Source organism: Clupea harengus, chromosome 26, assembly GCF_900700415.2.
Source record: "Clupea harengus chromosome 26, Ch_v2.0.2, whole genome shotgun sequence".
NCBI classification, from domain to species: Eukaryota; Metazoa; Chordata; class Actinopteri; order Clupeiformes; family Clupeidae; genus Clupea; species Clupea harengus.
This window is the reverse complement of record NC_045177.1, coordinates 2,941,939-2,969,466: the sequence shown is the minus strand read 5'-3', so window position 1 is coordinate 2,969,466 and position 27,528 is coordinate 2,941,939. Positions and strand designations below refer to the sequence as shown.

General features: G+C 41.6%; 1 protein-coding gene and 1 long non-coding RNA gene across 3 annotated transcripts in view; both read right to left on the bottom strand.

The window, feature by feature from the left end:
- LOC105913217 (NACHT, LRR and PYD domains-containing protein 3-like) overlaps positions 1-27,528 on the bottom strand; it is a 119,311-nt gene that overhangs the window by 40,727 nt on the left and 51,056 nt on the right. The window lies entirely within an intron of this gene.
- LOC116219831 lies at positions 4,678-5,650 on the bottom strand. The gene is made up of 2 exons (XR_004163317.1): positions 5,560-5,650; positions 4,678-5,024 (listed from the first exon to the last, which is right to left on the bottom strand). It is a non-coding gene; the product is annotated as an uncharacterized LOC116219831 (long non-coding RNA).

Sequence of the window (27,528 nt, the reverse complement as noted above, 5' to 3'; positions counted from 1 at the left end):
CTCCTAAAATTTGTAGACGACACAACAGTCATCGGCCTCATCCGTGATGATGACGAGTCTGCATATAGGCGGGAAGTTGATCAGCTGGCCTTGTGGTGCGGTCCCAACAACCTAGAGCTGAATACGCTCAAAACCGTGAAGATGACATTGGACTTCAGGAGGAGCCCCCCAGCACTGCCCCCCCTCACCATACTCAACAGTACTGTGTTGGCTGTGGAATCTTTCAGGTTTCTGGGATCCACAATCTCCCCAAACCTGAAGTGGGAACCCAACATCAACACTCATCATCAAAAAGGCCCAGCAGATGATGTACTTCATGCACCAGCTCAGGAAGTACAACCTGCCTCAGGAGCTGCTGATCCAGTTCTACACTGCAGTCATTGAGTCTGTTCTCTGCACATCCATCACTGTCTGGTTTGGATTGGCCACCAAACTGGATGTGAATAGACTCCAATGGACAGTCAGGTCTCCAGAAAAGATTATGGGTGCCAACCTGCCCATCATCCAAGACCTGTACACCTCCAGAGTCAGGAAACAGGCAGTAAAAATCACTGCAGACCCCTCACACCCTGGACACAACCTATTCCAACTCCTCCCCTCTGGTTGGCGCTACAGAACACTGTTCGCCAAAACCTCCAGACACAAAAACAGTTTCTTCCCCCTCGCCGTCTCACTACTGAACAGCTAACCCACTGTGGCATTATGCAATAACCCTGGATCAATATAATAACCACTGCACAATTACTCCCACAATCATATTTATTTATCTTATTCTCAAATACAATATGCATTCCACCCTTACTGTATAACTGTACAGGCTGTAGTATATACTGTACTTCATACGTCATACTCTAACCGTATAATATTTATCCCTGAACTTATTGCACTCTCCACTTCTTTGCACTATTTATTGTGTTTACAATTCACAGGTCCTGTATATAGCCATTCCTCCTTGTACCGTAATTTCCGGACTATTGAGCGCACCTGAATATAAGCCTCACCCACTGAATTTTTCAAAAATAATTATTTTTAACATAAATAAGCCGCACATGTCTATAAGCCGCAGGTGCCTACCGGTACATTGAAACAAATGAACTTTACACAGGCTAAAATTAATATCAAAAGTAATACAATAGTGATGCATATTATTAGTTTTGCCAGTTACGATAAGTGCACTGTTGCTTTAAGAGAGCACAGTTGCAAGAGTCAATCAGAAGCTAGAACGTTAGATTGAAGACAGAGAGATAGAAGAAAGACGCTAGTTTGAAACCAGTGAGCTAAAGAACTTGAAGACTGGATTTGTATTGTAGTAAACTTTTATTTTCTAAAGTGTTTTGAGTTGTGTTCTGTCTATGCCGGTAGACTGTGGTTATTTTGACATTAGTTAAGTTATTGAGAGATACTGAGAAATCGCGTGGAGCTAAGCATCCATGCGGCTGCATCCATGCTAGCATCCTAGCTCCACAAAGCCACCGTAACAGGTATCATAATCCATAAATTAGCCGCGTCATTGTTTAAGCCGCGAGGTTCAAAGCATGGGGAAAAAGTAGCGGCTTATAGTCCGGAAATTACGGTATATACTTTCTTAGACTTCTTAGGCCGTTGTGCTGTTGTGTTGTGATGTATATTTTGTGTAAGTACACTGAGAGCCACTTTACCCGGAGTCAAATTCCTTTTTGTGCAAACTTACTTGGCCAATAAACGTGATTCTGATTCTGATCATTAACATACTGACTCTGACGGCTAATAAAAACACACGAGCTAAATAAAATATGAACTAAGGATGCGCACCGCTCGTCAATGACGTGTCTTTATCAGACAGCCAATCAAATGCCAGGGTGGGCGGGATTTGGCTTTTCCCTCCCGGAGACCAAAACTAAAGACTAGGCAAGGAGTTTTCCCTAACCAAACCAAAACCTACCCTTTGCCAAATCCTATCAGGCCCTTTAGGATCCTCACCTGGCCTCGTTTGTCATGGCCAAACCGAAATGTTTCGATTTTTATTTCATCATTTGTCTCGAGTTCAAATCGCGTTCCGACAGGCGCTCTGCCCGTCACTGTAGGCGAAACTCCCTCAACCTGGTCGTTAAATATAGTTTTGACAGTCAAAAAACGTACAAATATTACAAATTACGTTTTACCTTGTCTGTATACTGCAAGGAGGGCATTATGCCGTTCTAGTGTGAAACATTTGGGAGCTCTTTACCACAGGTTTATCAGTGTAGTGCACGATGTGTGATTCCTCCATCGTGCACAACACTATATTTTCCATCTGGGATACCAGGAGAAAGCCACGTTATTGCTCATTCTTATACGGTCCCAAGAAACCTCAAATGTTGGTCAAACGTTCTTGATGCTTGCTAGGCTAACTGTTTACTGAAAGCCGTGTAGTCCTACCCCCATTTTAATTGTGGCACCACCATTTAGACGCGACGCTACACTGACTTATTTCATATATTTAACAATTGCAGTCCTGTTATATCAATTCAAACTGCTCCTGGTGCATGCTGACGCTTTTAGAGATCTTACATCAACTTACCTTCGTTATTTCGTTGATCTGTCGCTGAAAAGCAGCCTTCCAAATTAAAACAAAATGGAGCGTCTAAAGGAACGTTTTAGTTTCATTTTGGTCAGGGCTGACGAGGTGGCTGATCAACCAATCAAACCATTTGTTCCGGTACGGCGGCGCACGTAGCAGTTAAAAATGTCCATACATTCTTGTTCATGTAATTATTATTATTATTATTATTTGCCGGTTTAATGCGTCTACATTAAGTGGAGTTGTTCTATTAAACATCCTAGTGAATACGCTAGACTACTGTAATGAATTTGGGCTGTTGAATTTCATGAACTAGGCCTACTGAACTGTTTGCAAATGATGTTCAAGCTCGTATCTCTTACCAGTGGTTAGTAAAGTATTAGCCCCAGTTCAGTTCAACTATAATAATGTGATGAGGAACTTAACCTGATACTGTCTTCTGAGGGAATTTGCTGTCTGGGAGTGTTTATCAGTTTTAATGAGTTTTGTCTTCAATACAATATATTTCCCTGTGTTAACCTGTTTGTGTTGACTATCATCTTGCCTCTGACACTGGACCATACTGGGTGAACAAAGGTGGCGACATTTTACATTTAGCCTCTGAAACATTACTACAGATATGTATTTATTAATACCAAGTCAAAAACCAAGTAAGAAACTCATCCCATTTCTGTGAGGTAGGTCAACACTTAAGGGTGCAACATGTGGCCTGATTTTCACGTCAGAAAAGAAAAACGCTTTTATCTTGTAACTGAGTGAGCACGATAAAAAAAAAATATCATTTTATTTCAGATCTTTTATTTAATGTGTCTTCATTTCCTTTGCCCTGAAAATATTCGAATGAATAAAAACAAACGATAGAGTGATAGAGTGCACCTAAGATGACATTATAGCACCCATATTCATACTGATTCAGTAGACCATGGCTGTTCACCAGGAATGCAAGCTTTTGTCAAAATGAAGGACAAAGGGAAAGTATGTCTGCTTCCTCCACCAAAGCAATAGGCCTATCCCTGTACATTCAAACAACTACATGAATAAATAGCCTCCAGCAAAGCAGTAGGCCTATCTCTGTACATTCAACCAATTACATGAATAAATATCCTCCAGCAAAGCAGTAGGCCTATCCCTGTACATTCAACCAATTACATGAATAAATATCCTCCACCAAAGCAATAGGCCTATCCCTGTACATTCAACCAATTACATGAATAAATATCCTCCACCAAAGCAGAAGGCCTATCCCTGTACATTCAACCAACTACATGAATAAATATCCTCCAGCAAAGTAGTAGGCCTATCCCTGTACATTCAACCAACTACATGAATAAATAACCTCCACCAAAGCAGTAGGCCTATCCCTGTACATTCAAACAATGAAGAAGACATGCTCGCTACAGGCCGCGGTATTGTAACAGCAGGCTGGACCAAGGCTTCTATTGGCATACACCACGCCACTCATTGGAATAGAGGACATGATGGAAGATATGGACATGTAGCGATGTGTGCAGCGATCAGGACATGATGGAAGATATGGACATGTAGCGATGTGTGCAGCGATCAGGACATGATGGAAGATATGGACGTGTAGCAATGTGTGCAGCGATCAGGACAGAAATACTAAAACTTGTTCTTTATATTCTAAAAACACAAAATGCTGGATTGCACATTATAAGTGCATTGTTTAAGATCACACTTGGGATTATCCCACACAGTGGGATTATTAGGCCTATAGTAGTAGTATTCTATCCAGAAGAACATAATGTTCATGAACACATTCAATTCAATTCAATTTTATTTATATAGCGCCATAACAATACAATTGCCTCAAGGCGCTTTACAGAGCCCAGTGCCTGAACCCCCTTAGTGCAGGTACAATGGCAACAGGGGCAAGAAAAAACTCCCTGTTAGTCAGGAAGGAACCTTAAGCAGAACCACGGCACATTCATAAACCTGATGTTGTAGTCATTGCATATCATGGCCACTAGATGGCTTTAAGACACAGTGAATTAGCTGTAGTGCCTGTAACTGCCAGTGACGTCAGACCATGAGCTCCAAATAAAATAGTTGCCTGCATTAAGTTGGTGTGGTAAAGGTGTGGCTTGCCCATAAAACACAAACAAACAAACAAACAAACACACATTTGATTTATTTTTATTAACAAATTACATTTATAAATATAAGACATTCACCTGAGACACGCACACTCATTGGTCTTACTGTGTTCTGTGCTGCTGTAAAGGGCCTGAACGGGTCTTAAGGCAGCAAAGATCTACTTCCATCAGTGAACTATACACACACACACACACACACACACACACACACACACACACACACACACACACACCTGCATTCCTCAATCCTCAGGCCAGGCAGATGAGCGCCTATCTGAGAACACTACAGTGTCTGAGCAGGGAGATCAGCTGGTAGATTAGTCTGGTGTAGATCATCCACTGGTCCTGGTCCTGCTCTCCTCCATGTCCACCTGTATGAAAATACACACACACACACACACACACACACACACACACATCATATATAAACACACACATCCTATATAAACACACACACACATCATATACTTTATAAACACACAACTGACATATAAACACACACACACACATCAAATATAAACACACACGCATCACAAATATTATCACACACCCCCCCAAGAATGGAGTATGGAAACCAAAGGAAGCCAGAGCATGGGGACCCCAGGGGACTGTAACAGGGACAAACATGGTAAAAGAATTACAGCCCCCGCTTTTTATAGGGAGTTTTGATCAAATGCAAGCAGGGTACGTCAATGCTACTGTACCTAAACTTGTGCAGAACTCAAATAAATGTGACTTTGGAACCACTGTGGTATGAAACCGTGTGATAGTAGGATAGTAGTAAATGCTTATGAGAGACTGATTTGCTTTTACTCCATGTTGTATGTATGTCAGGACAATGGCCTGTGATGACTGATACACACACATACACACACACAAGCTCTAAATATTCTCCAAAGACTGTACCTGGCAGCCCTGCAGTCCAACACACATGCTGGGCATTCCCGAGGCCTAAGCAAGAACATCAGCTGGTGAGACGCTATTTAGGTTAAACTTCCTAAAGTAGAAAGATCTAACCTTTCGTGAGTGTCACAACCTTTTTACTGAATATACCACACAGTCAAACATGTAGAGACAGCCATTATACAACAAGCAAAACATAAATGACTTATAAATTGTTGTTGTCTTTAAATTGCCTTCATAAAAGAATAATGAAAATAATATGAATACTAAAAAGAGAAAAATGTGCAACACTGCAACAGGTTATTGGATTATTAAAAAAACAGGTTTGTGGATGAGGATCTCTCTGCCCAGTTTGAAAAACCTGCCAAGCTGGAAATGATAGCCAGCTACATGTCAAGGTTCAATCAAGGGCAGGTCTGAACCCCACGTACCTTATTTTTTACCGTCAGGGAACTCTCTCCATATCCACGCAGGAGGGCAGTACTCCAGGTCAAGCTAGCCTCAACACCAGCTTACAAAGCTTCTGTAGACCAAATACCTAACAACAGCTGAGCAAAGGTTACATCGTATTTAGAGAACAATAAATGATAACACACATTTACAGTGTGTGCATATTTTTTCTAGTATCACTACTGATGAAACAAATTGTATTTTTGTTAACAATGTTTTTATTAGAAATGTTGTCTTTATTACCTATTTAGACAACCGGCTCTTACGCACTAGCCTAAACATAGAATAACAATGTTTAAAAAGCTCTGTGGCATTTGATATGGTAATCGTTCTGACAATAAAAGTCTATAGAAAGAGATGTAGAGTGTTTGGTATGTGACATGTTAAGATGAGCTTGACACAAGTCAGATGAGCAGTAAGCAAAGTAAGACAGAGGGAACAGTAATGTATTGTACTTTCTTCCTTAATCATATAAAAAAAACACTGCTCTATTCACCTTAAAGGCCCATAGTCTACTCTATAGATGTTGAATGCATTCTGTAGTGAGAACACATTCACCTTAAAGGCCCCTCTATAGATGTTGAATGCATTCTGTAGTGAGAACACATTCACCTTAAAGGCCCATAGTCTGCTCTATAGATGTTGAATGCCTTAAAGGCCTCTAGTCTGCTCTATATATGTTGAATGCATTCTGTAGTGAGAACACATTCACCTTAAAGGCCATAGTCTGCTCTATAGATGTTGAACGCATTCTGTAGTGAGAACACATTCACCTTAAAGGCCCCTCTATAGATGTTGAATGCATTCTGTAGTGAGAACACATTCTCCTTAAAGGCCCATAGTCTGCTCTATAGATGTTGAATGCATTCTGTAGTGAGAACACATTCACCTTAAAGGCCCATAGTCTGCTGTATAGATGTTGAATGCATTCTGTAGTGAGAACACATTCACCTTAAAGGCCCATAGTCTGCTCTATAGATGTTGGATGCATTCTGTAGTGAGAACACATTCACCTTAAAGGCCCATAGTCTGCTCTATAGATGTTGAATGCATTCTGTAGTGAGAACACATTAACCTTAAAGGCCATAGTCTGCTCTATAGATGTTGAACGCATTCTGTAGTGAGAACACATTCACCTTAAAGGCCCCTCTATAGATGTTGAATGCATTCTGTAGTGAGAACACATTCACCTTAAAGGCCCATAGTCTGCTCTATAGATGTTGAATGCCTTAAAGGCCTCTAGTCTGCTCTATATATGTTGAATGCATTCTGTAGTGAGAACACATTAACCTTAAAGGCCATAGTCTGCTCTATAGATGTTGAACGCATTCTGTAGTGAGAACACATTCAAGCACACAGGTTCAAGGTCAGGATGGATCAGCAATGCATGCTGGTTAGTTCTGAAGCTGCAGTAGTCTTCTTGTAAGCTTGAATATTTGAAAGAGTAAGTGACATGGAATATAAAGCAGACGATTACTGCATAATTAAAATGTAATTCACAAATAATTGATCCTACCTGTGGTATCTCTCTGCAGCAGATATTCTCGGGCTCTGTAGGCATTTTCACACTTGGTACAAATACACCTGTATCAGGAAAGAGATAAAAACAAAATTGACAACATTGCAGGTGAAGGTTATTTGAATGCTTTGTTACTATTAAAGACATCAAGGTCACCAAATGTAACGATTTAATGAGAAAACAATGTTTGAACACTGTAATAAATGTAAATGAGTTATGTCCTACACCCCCTATCGAGTCCATTAATGTTGTCAGTTATCATTGCGGACTGTGATCTAACTTAAACTTTACAGCTGGAGTTTTACTCGTTACTCGTGACATCTTGCATTTACTTAAACACCAGGAACCCAACTTTTCACTGTAACTTACATATACAGTGTATCTGTTACATATTCGTACATGAACGGACTGTATTTACATACTCCAGCCATATCAACTTGTGGTAAAATGGGCATACGATAACTCCTATAAAGCGTGTGCCTTCCCAGCGGGTTCGGTGACCCCACACAAGCGTCACCGGTCCAGGGGAACGTTCACCGTTTTGCTACGGTTTCCGGGTTGAACGACATGTTTCCACGAAACGATGTCAAACGGTGTGCAACGGGTTTTGATCCCGCCGTATTAAAAAGGCAGTGTGCACAATGGATCCAACTACAGTCTTTTACAAATGCAAAATAAGAATAAAATGTTGCCAAAAATGCAAGAAGTCTTTAATCAGGCTCAAGAAGTCCTGGAAAAGAACGCAAATATTTCTCAGCTGTGATCGCGTAACACAACAAGATGTTCAACGCAGCATCGTCTCCGTTTAAATATACGTTTTGTCGGGGCTGAATGGTCTTCCTTGTCTATGCATTCATTTCACACGTCTATCTCTGCTACCTTGCTAGCTAATGTTTACATCCTAGCTGCTACATGCTAACGAGTAAGACTGACTAAGTTACTTTGGTGTTTTCCTGCACAAGGTAATCAAGGAAACGTACCCGTACCGCTTCGACTTCTTAACACTACAGTCACGATTTGTCTGTGAGGGCATGACAGAAATGGCATATAATTAACTACAAGCTTAGTCTGGACATAGACAAAACTGGACCATTCTACCAGGACATGTGCCGACTCGAATGTACTACCGGGCGTGTGGCTGGAGGCGGAGTCTAACCCTAGGCACCGCCCACGCATCCACTGTACGGCGCTTTCAAATCTTAAAACGGCCCGCTCTCAGTCAACAACTCGGCATCGCTGGCGTAGTTGGGGTCCTGCTGAGAGAGGTCGGGCTTCGATTGCACTTTCTGCAGAAAATAAAACACAACCATAGAATGATCTCATAAAATAATACTTTTAATAATACTGGTTACTGCTTAACATCAATTATTCAGGTCTAAAAGGTAACTGAGTTTATCTTACCTTCAACCTCCTCTCAAGGTGCCATGTGACAGGAGGGAACTCTTTGGCGTACTCGAGCAGTCGCTCCTTCTGCCACTTCAGCAGCTCGTTCTGCTCTCCCTGCTGGCAGTACTGGAACAGCAACCACACCAGCCAGCCGACATTGTTTTCTAGAAGCCACCTGAACGTTTGACCGGCGTACTTCCCGAACACAATGACCAGCTGACCTTTCCACAGCTCACCCCCGGATCTCTTGGCCATCGCCTCTGCTGTCATGTAGGGTCTGCCAGCCATGTAGGGTCAACAACGGTGCTGGGGGCCTCTGGCACAGACTTGGCTGCCTCTGTACACTTCAGCCTGGCCTCTCCTTGCCGGTACAAAACAATGTTGGGGTACTGGTGTTGCTGTTGATGGCTGACCAGCGATGATTTGGTGGTCAAGCTCTTACTGCAGACATCACAGTCAAAGGTCTTCCTGGCGACAGCATGGATCTTCAGATGCCTCGTCAGGTTGGACTTTTCAGTGAAAGTCTTGTTGCACACGCTGCATCGATGTTTAAACTTCTCCATGACTCATCTGGTAGAGTAAAACATGAATAAATGAAAAGCAGATGAGGGCTTAAATACATTTTTAGAGACCCAGCAGCCCTCGTAAAAGTAGTAACCAAAAACAGCCCATTCATTCATCACTTTGTTTTTAACATGCAAATAGCGTTGACATATTTAAATTTCTAAAGCATATTTACACATCAAATTTCAACTCCACACTGTTGTAACACTATCTCTATGGTCTTAAGAAGTGAGCTAAAGTGTCTGATCACGTTTTTGAAGAATTTCCAGGGATTGTCTTCACCATGTTTCATCTGGTACAGTACAACATGAATAAATGAGTAAAACTAAAAGCTGATGAGGGCTTAAATACATTTTTAGAATCCCAGCAGCCCTCGTAAAAGTAGTAACCAAAAACAGCCCATTCATTCATCACTGTTTTTAACATGCAAATCGCGGTTGACATGTTTACACTTTTAAAGCATATTTACACATCGAATTTCAACTCCACATTGTTGTAACACCATCTCTATGGTCTTAAGAAGTTAGCTAGAGTGTCAGATCACGTTTTTGAAGAATTTCCAGGGATCTTCGGGTCATAACACCAGTGATTGCTAGCTCATTCATTCATTTTCAATGCATTTAGCATGCTAATCGCGGTTGATATTCTAACGCATCTAAAGCATATTTAAGCTTTACATTTAGAGTCCACACAGTAGTAGTACATTCTTCAAGGTCTCAACATGTAAAATCAATAGTCTGGTCGCATTTTAAACGCATTTCAGAGAGATCAACCCCTAGCGGTTAGCTATTTCAATGTCAACAAGCGGAGCTAGAAAATTAGTGTCAGTACGGCGCTAACAAGATATATTATCATGTAAAACCTTGAATATCAGGCAAATTATCCACAAATATATCGAGTTTCATTCATTACTTAGCACATAATTATACCAAACGTACCTGAGAGTAAAGAAAACAGTCCAATCGTTCATCAATGGCCACCAGTAATTTTGTATAACAGCTCACACAGCTAAATGACGTATTCCGATCCTCGCTCAATGATTGGTCTGTTGAGCGTGAGCTTTGCTCAGCATTGCTCAACCATTGGCTGATTGCTGCTCAGCTCTGCTCAACCATTGGATGGCTGACGATCGCTTAGGTACTTGGAGGGGAAATTGCTTGGGAATACCAGGTGCTGTAAGCTTTTCTGTCTCTGCCTCCCAGCGCGCCCCTGCTGGCCGCAGCAGTCAGCACAATTCAGCCAGTTAAACTTGGAACACTCTTTTGTGGTTTTTTTTTTTTTTTTTTTCTCTGAGCTTTTGGGCCAAACCCACATTTTTGACGGCAACCGAGGCTCGGTCCGGGGCTCATGACCCCCCCAAGTCCATATTGCTCAACCCTGGGATCGATCGAAAATGATCAAAACGGATGGTTCCATCTGGTGGTCAGTGTTATTTACAGAAATTGTCATGTACAAGGCCTGGTTTATTGAAATATACTAGTCTGCTGAATGTTTTGTTTATTATTTTCATAGTTACATTTTTGGGCTGAATTAATCATTAATATTATTCCTCGCCAAGTGGCATAACAGTTTTATATTTTGAGCAGGTTCAGCAAGGATTTTGTAGGATGTCATGGTCTCAGTTAGACTAAGACCTTAAACTATTCGTTTTTTTGGAGAATATGGGAGTCGACCGGAAGTTTGGAGTTTTGAGTGTTAGCATTTACACAAAAAAACATATTTTCTGTAATTCCAATATTTCCAAAAAATATTCCCTATGGAAAAGTGAATGAGTCTTTGCAACGCAGGTTACAAACACACAACGCAGGTTACACATATCCTTCCACTACTGAAAGAGCTGCTAAGAGACACACACACAACTATATTTCCTTTCCTCAGAAACTTCACTGTACTGAAGCAGTATTCAAGCAAATTATCATCTGGGATAAATGAGGACTTGAGGATTGGAAATATCGACATTCAAAGTCTATTAACATTGGCTGCCTACAGTGTTCTCGTGGGCGGAGCATGCAGACTCGCTGGTTCCACAGGGGGTCTAGCATCAACTCTGGTTCCTTTACTTGACACTCAGCGCGTCTGGTGTTCAACCAACTAAAGAGGGCACACGTCACCCCGCTACTCATTGAGCTCCACTGGCTGCCTTTAGCTGCTTGCTGCTTAAGTTCAAGTCACTTATGCTTGCCTACAGAGTGATTGCTGGGTCTGCTCCCACCTACCTAAATGCTCTTGTAAGGGCAAATGCGCCGTTTGGCACTGCCGTCTGTGCAAGTACGGCAATCCAGACTATTCTCATTTGTAGTTCCACGTTGGTGGAACGAACTGCCTAGCACTACCAGAGCAGGGGCGTCCCTCTCTACCTTCAAGAAGCTTTTGAAGACCCAACTCTTCAGAGAGCACCTCCCTTCCTAAACTGGCACTTCCCCTAGTGCTTAACTTGCATTTACAGCGGTTACATTCCTGCACTTCTTTTTCTTTTCTATTTCTTTTTTTTTATTGCATGTATTTACTAAATGATTTTACACATTGAAAAATGTGTTAATAGTGTTTAAAGTTGCTTGCTGAATAATGATGAATTTCAACTGACACTACTTGTCTTTGATATTGTGATCTTTCTCTTTCTAGTCCCCTTTGTGCTTGTCCTCCTCTGGTGACCTCTCTGGTGTCTTGCCATCCATTGATCTAGTATAGATATAGAGGTGTATTGGCACCCCAATGCCCCCTATTTATTGATTCAGCAATTCAGATTGATGTGTTAATCATTGTGTGGCATAGTGTTTCCACCATGAGAAACATGTACATTACATTTACATTTAGTCATTTAGCAGACGCTTTTGTCCAAAGCGACGTACAAGGGAGAGCATATTCAAGCTACGAGCAATAGAACCTGGCGTAACAATAAATACTACTTTACATAAGAAATATAACAAAATGAAATAAAAAAAGAAAAAGAAGTGCAGAAATGTAACTGCTGTAATTGCAAGTTGCACTGGTGTACTCGTTGAGTTCAGATGGTGATGCCTTGAGTTTACTGTACTGATTGCCTGTATTTACTAAATGGCCATAATATTTACACATGGGAAAATGTGTGAATAGTGTTTAGAGTTTTGAGAAAAGTGCATATCTTTTGAGAGTTAAAGCAAAGGCTGAGGCAACCAGTTATAGTGTTTTAGCAATCAGGCACAACTGTAATGATCTCCATATGGTTTCATACATGACAAAATAATATGGGATATGGGCAGATATAAATAGATATAAATCCAGTGCACAAATCTCCATATGATTTCATAAATGACAAACCAATCAGGTTACAGGAATGCAGCCTAGGAGAAACATAACAAGAGAAAAAGGAGGGGTGGAGAAGCCTGGCATGGCATGGGGGCTGATTATACACACACACACACACACACACACACACACACAGGTCAGCTCACACACCTCCACATACCCACACATGCACACACACACACACACACACACACACACACACACACACACACACACAGGTCAGCTCACACACCTCCACACACCCACACACACACACACAGTTCAGCTCACACACCTCCACACACCCACACACCCACACACACACACACACACACACACACACACACACACACACACACAGTTCAGCTCGCACACCTTCACACACCAACACATGCACACACACAGGTCAGCTCACACACCACACACACACACACACACACACACACACACACACACACACAGGTCAGCTCACACACCTCCACACACACTCCGCTGTCCCGCCCACACAGGACCCTCACAGCATCACGCACAGATGCCTCACAACGCCCCAAACACAGGAAATGTGGCAGATGGATCTCCTCCAGCTCTCCAGATATGAGTGATGTCCATCAGAGGACCGGCTGGTCTGGACTGCATGTGGGCCAGTTCTTCAACAGAGTCTGTGAAGCGGTACTGGAGGGTGACTGGACCGGCACACGACCAGCGCAGACCAGACTCTGAGCACCCATAGCTCCCTGCAGGAGAACGCTCTTCTCTGTAGAGATTTCAGGCTCCACCAGGACCCAGAGGCTGGTGTCTGGATCTTCAGCACAGGATTCACAGCTCTTCTGTGGGTCTTCGCTGCTATAAGACACACTCTCTCTCTCTCTCTTTCTCTCTCGCTCTCACACACACACCACAAACACACACACTCTCCAACTTCATGAGTTTGAACACAGATAAAACAGCACAGGCTCAGAGATACACATTAATGAGAAGTTTCTCACTCTGCACTGTTGAAGGTGTTTCTCTTCTGAAACCTGATGTTTCATCATTCGACTAGAGAGGAAAGACTACAGTCCCTGGAGACACACACAAACACACACACACACACACACACACACACACACGGTTACAGCCAGCCTACACTAAATAACATAAATGGGGGGATGCACACAGATCAGATCTTGTTGAACAATAGGGGTATGTTTATTAAACAAATAGATCAAGGAGTGGACCCACAATCCTTTTATAGGGCAGGTAGGCCTGTGACAGGTGTGTCTCACCTGAACTTAGAGAGACAACAAAATAGGGGAAAAAGGCCACACTCTCCCTCCATTTGATCCCAACCCTCCTGATTGATAACCTCTTGCTCTCTCTGGGTTCCTGCCCAGGGCCCTACTCGTCGTAGCTCGCTAAGCGACTTAGCGAGCAAATTTTCAGGCTAAGATAAAAAACGCCCCTCTTTTTGCCGAACATTGCCTGTCTTGCGCTTCTTTGCGAGTGGTACATTTTTGTAGTGTCGGCGATGCGGAGAAAGAACCACTCCTAATTATATGAGTGTTATTAGTACACCATAGCATATCATTATTGGTTCGTGGAAGCAACTTTTGATAAATCACCATAGTAACATATCAATTAGCACTAAGGAATAATTAATTTACAAGACCTTCTCGAGTCATTTATTGCAAACACCACAGTCGAACATTGACTGTCTTGCACTTTTCGGTGATGCGGAGAACAAAGCACTCCTAATTATATGAGTGTTATTAGTACACCATAGCATATCATTATTGGTTCATGGAAGCAACTTTTGATAAATCACCATAGTAACATATCAATTAGCACTAAGGAATAATTAATTTACAAGACCTTCTCGAGTCATTTATTGCAAACACCACAGTCGAACATTGACTGTCTTGCACTTTTCGGTGATGCGGAGAACAAAGCACTCCTAATTATATGAGTGTTATTAGTACACCATAGCATATCATTATTGGTTCGTGGAAGCAACTTTTGATAAATCACCATAGTAACATATCAATTAGCACTAAGGAATAATTAGTTTTAGTGCTGTCAAACGATTAAAATATTTAATCGCGATTAATCGCATTTATGTCATAGTTAACTCAAAATTAATCGCGATTAATCGCAATTTTTTATCTATTCTAAATGTCCCTTCGTTTATTTATTTTTTCCATCATTTTATTTTTATTTGAATGCCCTTATCAACATGGAAAAGTTGATTGGCTTGCTTTATGCAAATGTTTTATTTTATTGAAAACCAATATTGCCAAACAGGGCGGTACAAAATAAAATTATAAAGTGCACATTTCAGGTAAACAAGGACTCAGCCTATAGTGCAGTTAAACCATGGCTTAATATTTTCTTTTTTTCAATTTTGCTGGGAACATAGCAGTCAGGCCTCTTATTTCAGAAACATTGAACCATAACAGTTAGGTTACCAATAAAAGGTAAGCCTACTACTTCTTTACTTTCAGCCAGCTGCCTGTTGACATTTTCAGTGAAGCTCGCTTCTTTTGCACAACACAACTTTTAAAAGTAAACTTTCCATTCAGAAGCTTTTTATCATCCATTTCGCCTTATCGCGCTCACCATTCACTCAAACCGTAACGTTCGCCTACTACACAGTTTGCGAGGCCAAAAAGAATGTTTATCTTAAAAAAAAAAAAATTAAAAATTCGCGTTAATCTCGCGATAAAAAAATTTACGGCGTTAAAATGGGTTTGCGTTAACGCCGTTAATAACGCGTTAAACTGACAGCACTAATTAATTTACAAGACCTTCTCGAGTCATTTATTGCAAACACCACCGTCGAACATTGACTGTCTTGCACTTTTTGGTGATGCGGAGAACAAAGCACTCCTAATTAAATGACAGTGTTATTAGTACACCATAGCATATCATTATTGGTTCGTGGAAGCAACTTTTGATAAATCACCATAGTAACATATCAATTAGCACTAAGGAATAATTCATTTACAAGACCTTCTCGAGTAATTTATTGCAAACACCACAGTCGAACATTGACTGTCTTGCACTTTTCGGTGATGCAGAGAACAAAGCACTCCTAATTAAATGACAGTGTTATTAGTACACCATAGCATATCATTATTGATGCGGAATAAGAAGCACTCATAATTATATGACAGTGTTATTAGTACACCATAGCATATCATTATTGATGCGTAGAAAGAAGCACTCATAATTATATGACAGTGTTAGTACACCATAACATATCATTATTGTAGAAAAGGATTAAGGTGGACTAGGACTAAGAATAGGGAGAAATACACACAATTTCTTGCATTTCTTATTAATACATTTACATTTAGTCATTTAACAGACGCTTTTATTCAAAGCAACTGACGAGGAAATGTAAAACTACACTTAATAATGAGGTAAGGGCAATCGACCTAGCAACCTTGCAGCTACTAACCGACAGTGCTACCCACTGTACCAGATCACACTTGCCGTAGTCTATACATACATAGATATCGGCCCATAAACAGCCCCATACACCGCTACTTGTCTTGCTCTTGCAGCGGTGTTGGATTTTGCCATGATTATGGTCTTGTGTTCTTCATAAGCGTTCATGTTCATCTCCTGCTCACCAGCGGAGAAAAAAAGGGCCTTTTTCTTTGAGTTTAGAATCATTATACCGTTAGAAAATCATTGTTTTGGTGATCGACCTTTCCTGCCTTTTGAAGTAGGACGTGCACACGCAATTGCCCTGATAAGTTTAGCCTGGTTAAAATTAACCACATGATTTGGATGCGGACCAGCCTTTGACGAGCCGATATATCCTGTCCTCAATCAGCTCGCTAATGTAAACGGGCTAATAGGACAATTGATTAACTTAGCTTCAGACCTTACGACGAACGGGGCCCTGGTCTCTGTGTTGTTTTGCTTACTTCGGGAAGGATCATAATTAAAGACTCCTTAGATAACCATCCAGTATTATAAAGTCTTCAACCCAATTCACTAAAATTAAATGAATGCAAAACGAAGATATCTTGTAAAGAATAATTGAAAAAAAAAAATGATAGATAACCTACTCGGCCTTTGTCGTGGAAAATCAGGAGTCTTAAGTTTGTTGAGAGGTGTAACCTTTATTTGCAGCACTCAAACAGAGGGGAGCCAGTTCATGAAGTGTCTGAAACGATCATTCAGTGCATCATGTTTTAGACCTCCAAGTCTCCTCCTATAAGCCAAAATGTCACATTCACTTGGCCTTGCTGGGGCTGTTTTACCTGCTGCTAGCGGAGAATTCTGCTGCTGGACTCTCCTTTCTGAAGGTTTGATGATCCACCCTAGACGACAAATGATTATTAATGTGTTTAGCCGCATCATCCTTCATTCATCACAGGGAGCCACCAACTTGCACCAAATGGTGACACTCAAATGCACATACACACACACTAGAGGATGGATACCCGACCCGAGCCCGTCGGGACGGGTCGGGCCGGGTTCGGAAAAATATTTAGAAATTATAAATCGGGCTCGGGTCAGCCTCGGACACATCAGCGCGATAATGCATTGAACATTCCATGTTTTAAAATATCTTAATAAATAGTGAAGTCAACGTGTCTGCTTCACATTATGCAGAAGTTCATTTTTGAGAATAAAATAAATCACATTTAGGATAACAGCCTTCTTCCCGTGGCAGGAATTTGCTTAGGTCCTAGCTGTGACAACGCAATTACAGGTGGCAAAATGGCATCACGGAGGAAGTTAAAGAGAAACTGTCATCTGGAGAGTTTAAAACGATACTAAACCAAGGGAAATCTACTGTATGGAGATATTTCTGCTTAGTAGTCGATGCAGATTCTCATTAGGCTGTTGGATATGTCCAATGTAAGAAGTGAATGTGAAGTTTTAATGAAATATGATTGATGCAATCCTCTGTCTCCACAACAACATGGATTAAACCTCGATGGTTGGACTATGTAGATAGTTTTTCAAGAAAAAAAAAAGATCTTCAATGGTAAGACTTGTCTGTTGTGCCTCCTTTGGTTTAGCATATAACGTGAGTTTTATTAAGGCACAGCGTGTGTAATGTGTGGGCTATTTCATTTAGTTTGTTAACCTTTCCTGCTGTCTGTCTCTGACCGTAGTTGGAGATTGCAGGGGAGACTAGTATTACATTATACAGTAATTCCCTTTCCTTTCCATCTGCTGCTGGTTAGTAAATAAATGCCCACTGTATTCTTTCTGAGGATTAATTTTTCACACACTGGTTAACACTGTTACAGCACATACGTTTTTAGCTCCTGTCACTAAATCCAAACTATTCATAAGCATCACCGTTCTCTCTCTCTAGCACACCCACCCTGTACGTGCTGCTCCTAAAGGAGCCGCACCATTTTACAACACGTTCTTGCAATGTGAATCATTTCATTTAAATATGCTTATTGGCCTTCTTGTGCAAGCGTGTGCATTTAACAGCGCTTGTTTGTGTGAGCAAGCATTTATCTGTTGATGCCCGAGTTAAATAAAGCCAGGCTATACATAAAAAACGTACCTAAATGTGGCATTAGTATGAACAGTTGAGAAATTGATTCCGTCGGGCTCGGTTCGGGTTCGGAAAAAAATATTTGAATGGCTGTCGGACGCGGGTCGGGCTCGGACAGAAAAATTCGACCCGATCTATGCTCTAACACACACACACAGACACACACACACCATAGTTTGCCCATCATTAAGTACATTTGTGTTTGCTGTTTCTAAGGAATCCCCTGGTTTTGGTGGAGAATGGCTAGTGCACTGAGTAGCCTGTCCTGCACAAGAACCGCATATTTGACAGCTACAGGTTAGTGGTCTTTGAGGGAGGGAGGGGGGACAGTGGAGAAAAGCACCATTAAGCACTATTGTAGCAAACAGCTCTGTTGTTGTGTGTTAACACTCACTCTGGTTTCTCCAGTTTGCAGGGGGGATTCAACACACACACACAGCTCTTTTGTTGTGTGTTAACACTCACTCTAATTTCTCCAGTTTGCAATGGGGATTAAACACACACACACACACAGCTCTATGCGGCAGTTCTGCTTAAGGTTTCTTTCTGAAAAAACAGGGATTTTTTTTCTTGCCCCTGTCACCATTGTGTTTGCTCTAAGGGGGGTTCAGGCACTGGGCTACGTTAAGCACCTTGAGACATTGTTATTGTTTTTACGCTATATAAATGAAATTGAATTGAATTGTAGTGTGTTAACACTCACCTTAGTGTCTCCAGTTTGCAGTGGGGATCCTTGAGGAGGACTAAGAGATGCTGAATTCCTGCATCATGAAGGTCATTGTCACTCAGGTACAGCTTCTTCAAACTGCAGGTGGTTGATCTGGCAGCTGATGCTAAAGCAGCACAGCTCTTCTCTGTGAGGGAACAACTCCTCAGTCTGGGAGAAACATAATGACACATTTGGTTATTACACTTACACACCTTTACCTATACAACACAAACATACAGACACAGCTCTTTTGTAATGTGTTAACACTCACACTAGTTTCCCCAGTTTGCAGTGGGGATTCAACAAACACACCTACTTCCTCCAATTAGCGGTGGGCATTCAACACACATACACAGCTCTGTTGTAGTTTGCTATCACTCACATTAGTGTCTCATGTTTGTAGTGGGTATTAAACATACACAGCTCTGTTGTACTGTGTTAACACTCACTCTAGTATCTCCAGTTTGCAGTGGGGATGCTTGAGGAGGTCTGAGAGACGCTGAACTCCTGCATCATGAAGCTCATTGTGACCCAGGTTCAGCTCCTTCAAACTGCAGGAGGTTGATTTGGCAGCTAATGCTAAAGCAGCACAACTCTTCTCTGTGAGGGAACAACGCATCAGCCTGGGAGAAACATAATGACACATCTGATTATTACACTCACACACCTCTACCTATACAACACACACCCTTAAACACCCACACACAGCTACTCAAGTCTGGGAGAGACACAAAGACAAGTGTGATTATTACACTCACATACTTCTACATAACCAACACACCTACCACACACACACACACACACACACACACACAACCATACACACTCCTCACAAAAGATTTTTTTCAGTTTTGCAGTAGGGATTCAACTCTGTTTAGTGTATTAACACTCACAATAGTCTCTCCAGTTTGCAGTGGGGAATCCTGAGGAGGTCTGAGAGATGCTGAACTCCTGCATCACAAAGCTTATTGCGACTCAGGTTCAGCTCCTTCAAACTGCAGGAGGTTGATTCGGCAGCTGATGCTAAGGCAGCACAGCTCTTCTCTGTGACGGAACAATCATTCAGCCTGGGAGAAACATAATGACACATCTAATTATTACACTCAAAAACCTCTACCTATACAACACACACACACACACACAAAGCTCTGTTGTAGTGTGTTAACACTCACTCTAGTTTCTCCAGTTTGCGGTGGGGATTCAACACACAAACAGCTCTGTTGTAGTGTAAAACTCACCCTAGTATCTCCAGTTTGCAGTGGGGACTCCTGAGGAGGTCTGAGAGATGCTTAACTCCTGCATCATGAAGGTTATTGTGACTCAGGTTCAGCTCCTTCAAACTGCAGGAGGTTGATTTGGCAGCTGATGCTAAAGCAGCACAACTTTTCTCTGTGAGGGAGCAGTACTCAAGCCTAGGAGAGTCACAATAACAAGTGTGATTATTACACCTCACATAGCTCTACATATTCAACACACCTACCACACACACTCACACACACTACTTTCTCCAGTTTGCAATGTGAATTCAACATACACACAGCTCTGTTGTTTTGTGTCAAAACCCACTCTAGTTTCTTCAATTTTCATTCGGAATTTAACACACACACATCTCTGTTGTAGTGTGTTAACACTCACTCTAGTTTCTCCAGATTGCAGTGGGGATTCTTGAGGAGGTCTGAGAGCTGCCAAACTCCTGCGTCATGAAAGTAATTTTTACTCAGGTTCAGCTCCTTCAAACTGCAGGAGGTTGATCTGGCAGCTAATGCTAAAGCAGCACAGCTCTCCTTTGTGAGGGAACAATCCATCAGCCTGGGAGAAACATAATGACACATCTGATTATTACACTCACACACCTCTACCTATACAACACACACAAACCCTTAAACACCCACACACAGCTCTGTTGTACTGTTTTAACACTCATACTACTTTCTCCAGTTTGCAATGTGGATTCAACAAACACACACTGCTTTCTCCAGTTTGCTATGGGAATTTAACACACACACAGAGCCCTGTTTTTGTGTGTCAACACTCACTCCAGATTCTCCAGTTTGCAGTGGGGATTCAACACGCACACACACACTTAACACACACACCCACAGACAACATCTCACAGGTACATATGACACAACCAGGCATATTAGCATTTAGATGGCCATGGTCAAGCTAGACCCCCCTGACTGGCATTCACACCTTACAGACCAACCTGCCCCCCTTCATACCTTGAACTCAGACCCCCAAACACACTTTGCTTTACCTCAATTTCCCCCGAATTAGCAACATCCTCTCCCCTATGGAAAGACATCAAAGACCCCCAAACACTTAATTAAACCCCCCTCCTGCCAAAGGGTTGAAAAGTTTCCAGCCCAGACATCTTCCTGCCCTGTGGGTAATCTGTTATGCCATTTATTTAGTATGTTAATTCTGTAACCCTATAAGAAGCTACATAATTATGTTACCATTAATTTGCAACAGGTTTTGTGCTTCTAATTCACATATTTTATGTCATTCCGCAAGCAGTCTGTTCCCTTAACGTAATGGAAATTTGTGGTCATTTGTATTCAACTGTAGAGATATGGCTACACCTTTTGGGGGGGAAGATAATCTATAAAATGGAAGATTTTACCATCAATTTCAATGTTAATGGAGAGCACGGGACATTTGAATGCTGGTGGCAGAAAATAAATGAAAACAGGAAACTAGCACAGAAGAAAAGAGGAAGTGACATAAAGACTTGGGTGAGGAAGAAGACAACAAAATAGAGGAGAACACCCTCCGAGCTGGAATAAACCATTTCTACATCAAGATGAATGGTGTTTTCAAACCTATCATCAAAAAGCCTCACTGAACTCAAAAAAAGTTCAAGCCAACACCATCCTCCCATCTCTCATGTGGACATGAAGTGAATTATAGAGGAATTGGCCCTCTCTACAGACACATCAAATGGATTGGTGCGGAAGGTTTAGTTTGATGTGCAATTTCATCTGGCACGAAAAGGTAGGGAACAGAGACCTGGCAAGACATTCATTTGTGATCAAACATGACGAAAATGGTAAATAATTAAGTACTCTGTCTTATAACGCCAAAACAGAAAAATCTGAAAGACCCGAGAGACCCATTCCAAGAAAAGGAAATACATATTTTCTGAACCAGGTAATCCAAACTGTCCGGTTGCAAGTTAAGAAATACCTGTCCTATTGCCCTGAATGCCTGTCCTATTGCCCTGATGCCAAGTCTTTTTACTTACATCCCCTAAAATATGACCAAACTCTCCTTGGCCATCAACAAATTTGGTTCTCAAGAGAGCCCATGGTTCACAATTTCCTCGGACTCATGTTGCCCAACATCAGCCAGGCAGCCGCTCTGTCAAGGAAATACACCAACCACTGCCTGAGGAGCACCGCAGTCCAGCTGCTATCAATGGCAGGTCTCGATCAAGAGAAATAATGACTGTCACAGGTAGCCTAAAAATCCACTGGGTTCATCAGGTGAGCTCCTACCCCGGACAGCTTTTTACATTGTAGCCTAACTTTGGCCTATTGTGATTTTCAGGTATGTCAGACAAGACCCCTACACATGTCTCTACGGACAATCCAAGACATGAAATGAACTGGCACATCAAGTTCAACCTCCCCCAAGATGTGCCATTTGTTCTCTCAAACTGCACCATAAATGGAAATATTCAGTTTAATATCAACAAATAGAATGTTTAGCCTATTTATCTGCAACAAGTTGTTTCTTGCAACAGGTAGCCTAAAAAGTTGCTATGCAACACCTACAGCGTTAAAGCTCTTTACACTTGGGGGGCATATACCGTATAATAAGTGGGATAATGTATAGTCTGCCACTACACCCCCTACCTCACCACCAAATGGCTGGAGGAGATTGTACTATATTATACTAGCTCGCTCTTGTTAGTAAGATATTCATTGTTGCTCACTAATGATAACACATAGGGAAAAAACACATTTACAGGTCCTATTTATTTACTTAAAACTAAAGCATTCAAGTAAAGACAAACAAACACTGAAATCACCAATGCAAGTATTACTGAGATCAAACAATGCAAGTAGGAGTAATCCATTGCAAAGTGCCTACAGGATTTACTTTGTAAAAATGTGCACAACCAACAAAAGCTATTATAATGAAGCAATATAAACTAACACTTCATCTAAATGTAGCCTAGAGAAGCCAACTTCCTCACAACAACCAGAAACGAGTCCATCAGCTGGCGTTTATTTATTCAATTTCATTTCAACAACAGTTGAATGTTTGAAAACACACCAGCCTTTGTTTAGTACAGCTGATAGAGAAATATGAAAATCTGACTTTAATCAAGTATGTGTGTGTGTAAATCATATGCCTTTGTTAGCTGAAACATGACTTTTCTGTTTCTGTATATCTTTGGTTCTTAAGTGCTGACGTTTCTAACTCTAACCGTTTCTAACTGTGTATGTGCTTAAAAGTGTACCTTCTGTGGGTGTGCGTAAGCAAGGGCTGATGAGAAGAACGAGTAGTCCCTATTTTCTGCCTTGCTGATGCATTACGTTGCAAACAGCATAGCAAGATGACCTTGGATGTAGGAGATCCAACATATGGTTATCTCTAGTGCTTTGGCGTCAGAGAACGCTAATTTCATTCTATATAAACCCTGTGTGATGTGTTTAACTCTCTCTTGTCTGCTGCAGTTTTGGAGTGAGCCCAGGCTTCCTCTCTCTCTCTCATCCTCCTGGATGAGGATGAGCCTGTGTCTCATGTCTGAGCCCAACAAGCTTGTTGTTGTTGTTGTTGAATGAATATACTTATAGGCACAGAGTCCTAGGTAACTTGAGTGAATTTTCACCTAACAACAGCGGAGTAAGGATTATTGTTGTGTGGAGATACATTTTTAAACTGGTAGAATAATGTTGAGTCTAAACGGTTGTTATTCACGATTGAATACGTTTAATGATTAAAATCTGATTAAATAAAATGCTAGTACAGAGAGTTATCAACCCTCTTATAGCAGTCTTTGTTATTGGAGTGGACAGTTGAAGGAATCCAATTTTGTTCTACTTATCAAATATAAAAAAAATACTTTATAAAATACTTCTCTTTAGCCTCCTAACAAGTGTTCTGTGCTGCTAGAGTGGTCTCTGTGTCCCTCTTAAAGCACACACAAATTGCATGAGCATTTATGGTAAGCTAATGAAGTGGGAACACTGTTCCCTCACATCTTACAACCACTACACCACTACTACCTATGTGATGGCTACCTCTATGCTTGATGGCACCTCATTCGCAAGTATATTTCCTGACTGCTAAACTTTTTTTTTAACTTTTTTCTGATGATCAGCGGTTCCATGATTCCATTAAATTGTGCCACAAATGATCTGGCGAGTGACAGAAGCACAGAGTATAATTTGACTTTAGCACTGGAAATTGTTTAATTTACTTCTTTGTCAGGTTTATGTGACAGAAATAAAACATTTTATTTTAGGTTATTCGTAATACAGCACGCCCCTTGCTTTCATTTTCAAAATCAAAGTCTGGTTTATGTTTTCCATGGATTTTAAGACATTCTCAAGGTTAATGCGAATGTCCATGTTCCACATTTTCCCACCAAAATAAACAGTTAGGACTCACTCTCACCTTTTTCATGAGTCTGCCTTCATTCTGAGGTTAAGCGTCATGGGACGTGATCGGAGTGTGAAGGAGAATACGCATAACTAAAATGTGCATAACTAGAAGCATGTGAAAAAGGACATCAATGGGAGAATACGGGCCTCTGGGAATGGGGTTGGTGATTTCATGATGACTTTAAACTTTCAAACTCCTACTTAAATATCACTTTGACTATATACACACACACACACACACTTCTACTACTACTACTATTACTATTTTACTATACACACACACAAACACACAACACTACTACTACTTTTAGTACTACTACTACTACGTACAAATACAAATACCATACGTCTCTCTAGCTCTCTCACACACACACACACACACAAATACACATACAACTACACTATACTTCTCTCTCCCTTACAGACACATACACACACAACACACAAAATGCAGTCAGCTTCACAAATACATACACACACACGCAAACAGACATGCACATACCTTCACACAGAAACACACACAGACACACACACACCTTACATCATTCTTCACAGGATACATATACAGATCCATTATTGGATGACACCCAGACACACAAACAAACATCAAAGGGGTGCACACACCTTACTCCAACCCACATCAAATGGTGAGAAACACACCTGTATTTCACAGATTACAGATTTGCTTACCAAGCTGATGTGACCACTGGCACCAACTTCTGAAGAACATCATCTGGAGTGAGAAGTTCAGTCTGATCTTTCTCTGGTGTCTTTATGTAGTTCCGGAGGTCAAACTCATCCAGCTGCTCTTCTGAAATACTAAATTTAAATGTCCTAGTCTCCCACTCTCCTGGTAAGAGCATTTCTACAGACAGAGCTCCTGAGCTCCTGTCAATGACCTCCACTACAGTATGGTGATTCAGCTCATTCAGACAGTAGAACAGGTTGATCCTTCTGTCCGTAGTATTCTGATCTTTGATCATCTGTTTGACATACTGGACTGTATGCTCTGAGCTCTGTGATTGGCTTCTTGTCTGGGGGAGAAGGTGTCTTAAGAGATTCTGATTAGACTCCAGTGAGAGGCCCAGAAGGAAGCGGAGGAAAAGGTCCAGATGTCCATTCCGATTCTGCAAGGCCAGATCCACTGCAGTCTTGTGTAGGTCATGAAGTGTTGTAGCTCTGAACAGATCAGAGAGCTGAGAGGTTTGCTGTAGGTCAGGCATGTTTCTCTCTCTGTTGCTGAAGCAGAGGAACACATATAAAGCTGCAATAAACTCCTGAATGCTCAGATGCACAAAGCTGAACACCTTCCCCTGGTACAGCCCAGCCTCTCCTCTGAAGATCTGAGTACACACTCCTGAGTACACTGATGCTTCTGTGACATCAATGCCACACTCGCTCAGGTCTTCCTCATAGAAGATCAAATTGCCCTTCTCCAGCTGTTGGAAAGCCAGTTTCCCCAGTTTGAAAATCATCTCTTCATCTGTTTGTTTTCTCCCTGTGTACTTTTCTTTTTTGGTGCTTGTCTGAATGATCAGGAAGTGTGTATACATCTGAGTGAGTGTCCTTGGCATGTCTACTGTCTCTGATTCATCTGAAGTTCTCTCCACAACAGTGGCATAAATCCAGCTGAAGATTGGAATGTGGCACATGATGTAGAGGCTCCTGGTTGACTTCAGGTGTGTGATTGTTCTGCTGGCCAGGCTCTCATCACTGATTCTCTTCCTGAAGTACTCCTCTTTCTGTGGTTCATGGAATCCCCTTATTTCTGACACCTGGTCCACACACTCAGGAGGGATCTGATTGGCTGCTGCAGGTCGGGTGGTGATCCAGAGGAGAGCAGAGGGAAGCAGATTCCCCTTGATGAGGTTTGTCAGCAGCACGTCCACTGAGGCTGGCTCGGTCACATCACAACACCTTGGGTTGGAATTGAAATCTAGAGGAAGTCGACATTCATCCAGACCATCAAAGATAAACATGACTCTGTTCTGTGAACTGCTGAAGACTGTTGGATCTTCCGTTTCAGGGATGAAGTGCTGAATAAGATCCACCAGACTGAGTTTCTTTTCCCCCATCAGGTTCAGCTCTCGGAATAGAAGAGGAAATATGAAGTGGACATCTTGAATGCCTTTTCCTTCAGCCCAGTCCAGAATGAACTTCTGCACAGACACTGTTTTTCCAATGCCAGCCACTCCCATTGTCAGCACTGTTTTGATGGGTTTGTCTTCTCTAGATAAGGGTTTAAAGATGTCACTGCATTTGATCGGTCTGCCTTGTACTGCTTTTTCCAAAGATGCTCTCTCTATCTGTATGACCTCATGTTCATCATTGACCCCTCCTCTTCCCCCCTCCGTGATGTAGACCTCTGTATAAATCTCATGGAGGAGTCTGGTGTCTCCCTGATTTGGTACTCCCTCAATCACATGCTGAAACTTCTTCTGCAGATGAGACTTCAGATGGCAACTGTGTGTAAAAAAAAAAAAAACAGATGTATCACACACAGAGGGGTTTTACGTCAATGAGCCCTGGTTCTCCCCTCATGCTCCTTCCTCATGTGATTAATGCTGAGGTGACTTGCAGGGACTTTAAGTTTCATATTTCCTCTGCAGTCATTCTCTCTTTCACCACATTTCATCTGCTGACACTGGAGGGCTGCAGGAGTTTTGGAAGTTGCATCATTAGTACCTTAGACTTTTTCAATCCAGTGTTGCTATATGCTAGAATACACAGACATTTATTTTAGGCTATGGCTGAAATGACCAGGCCTATCCTCATTTTCGTCATTGGAATACTACAGCAGTGATCTTACTGTCCAGCAGAAGAGTCTCCTAGTCTTCCGATCTTTGACGGAGGCACAATGAACTCATCGGCAGAGACGGGGGAGTCTGACCTGGGATTAAAACACAGTGTGTAGTTGTTAGCCTATATAATCCAGGACTGAACCCAT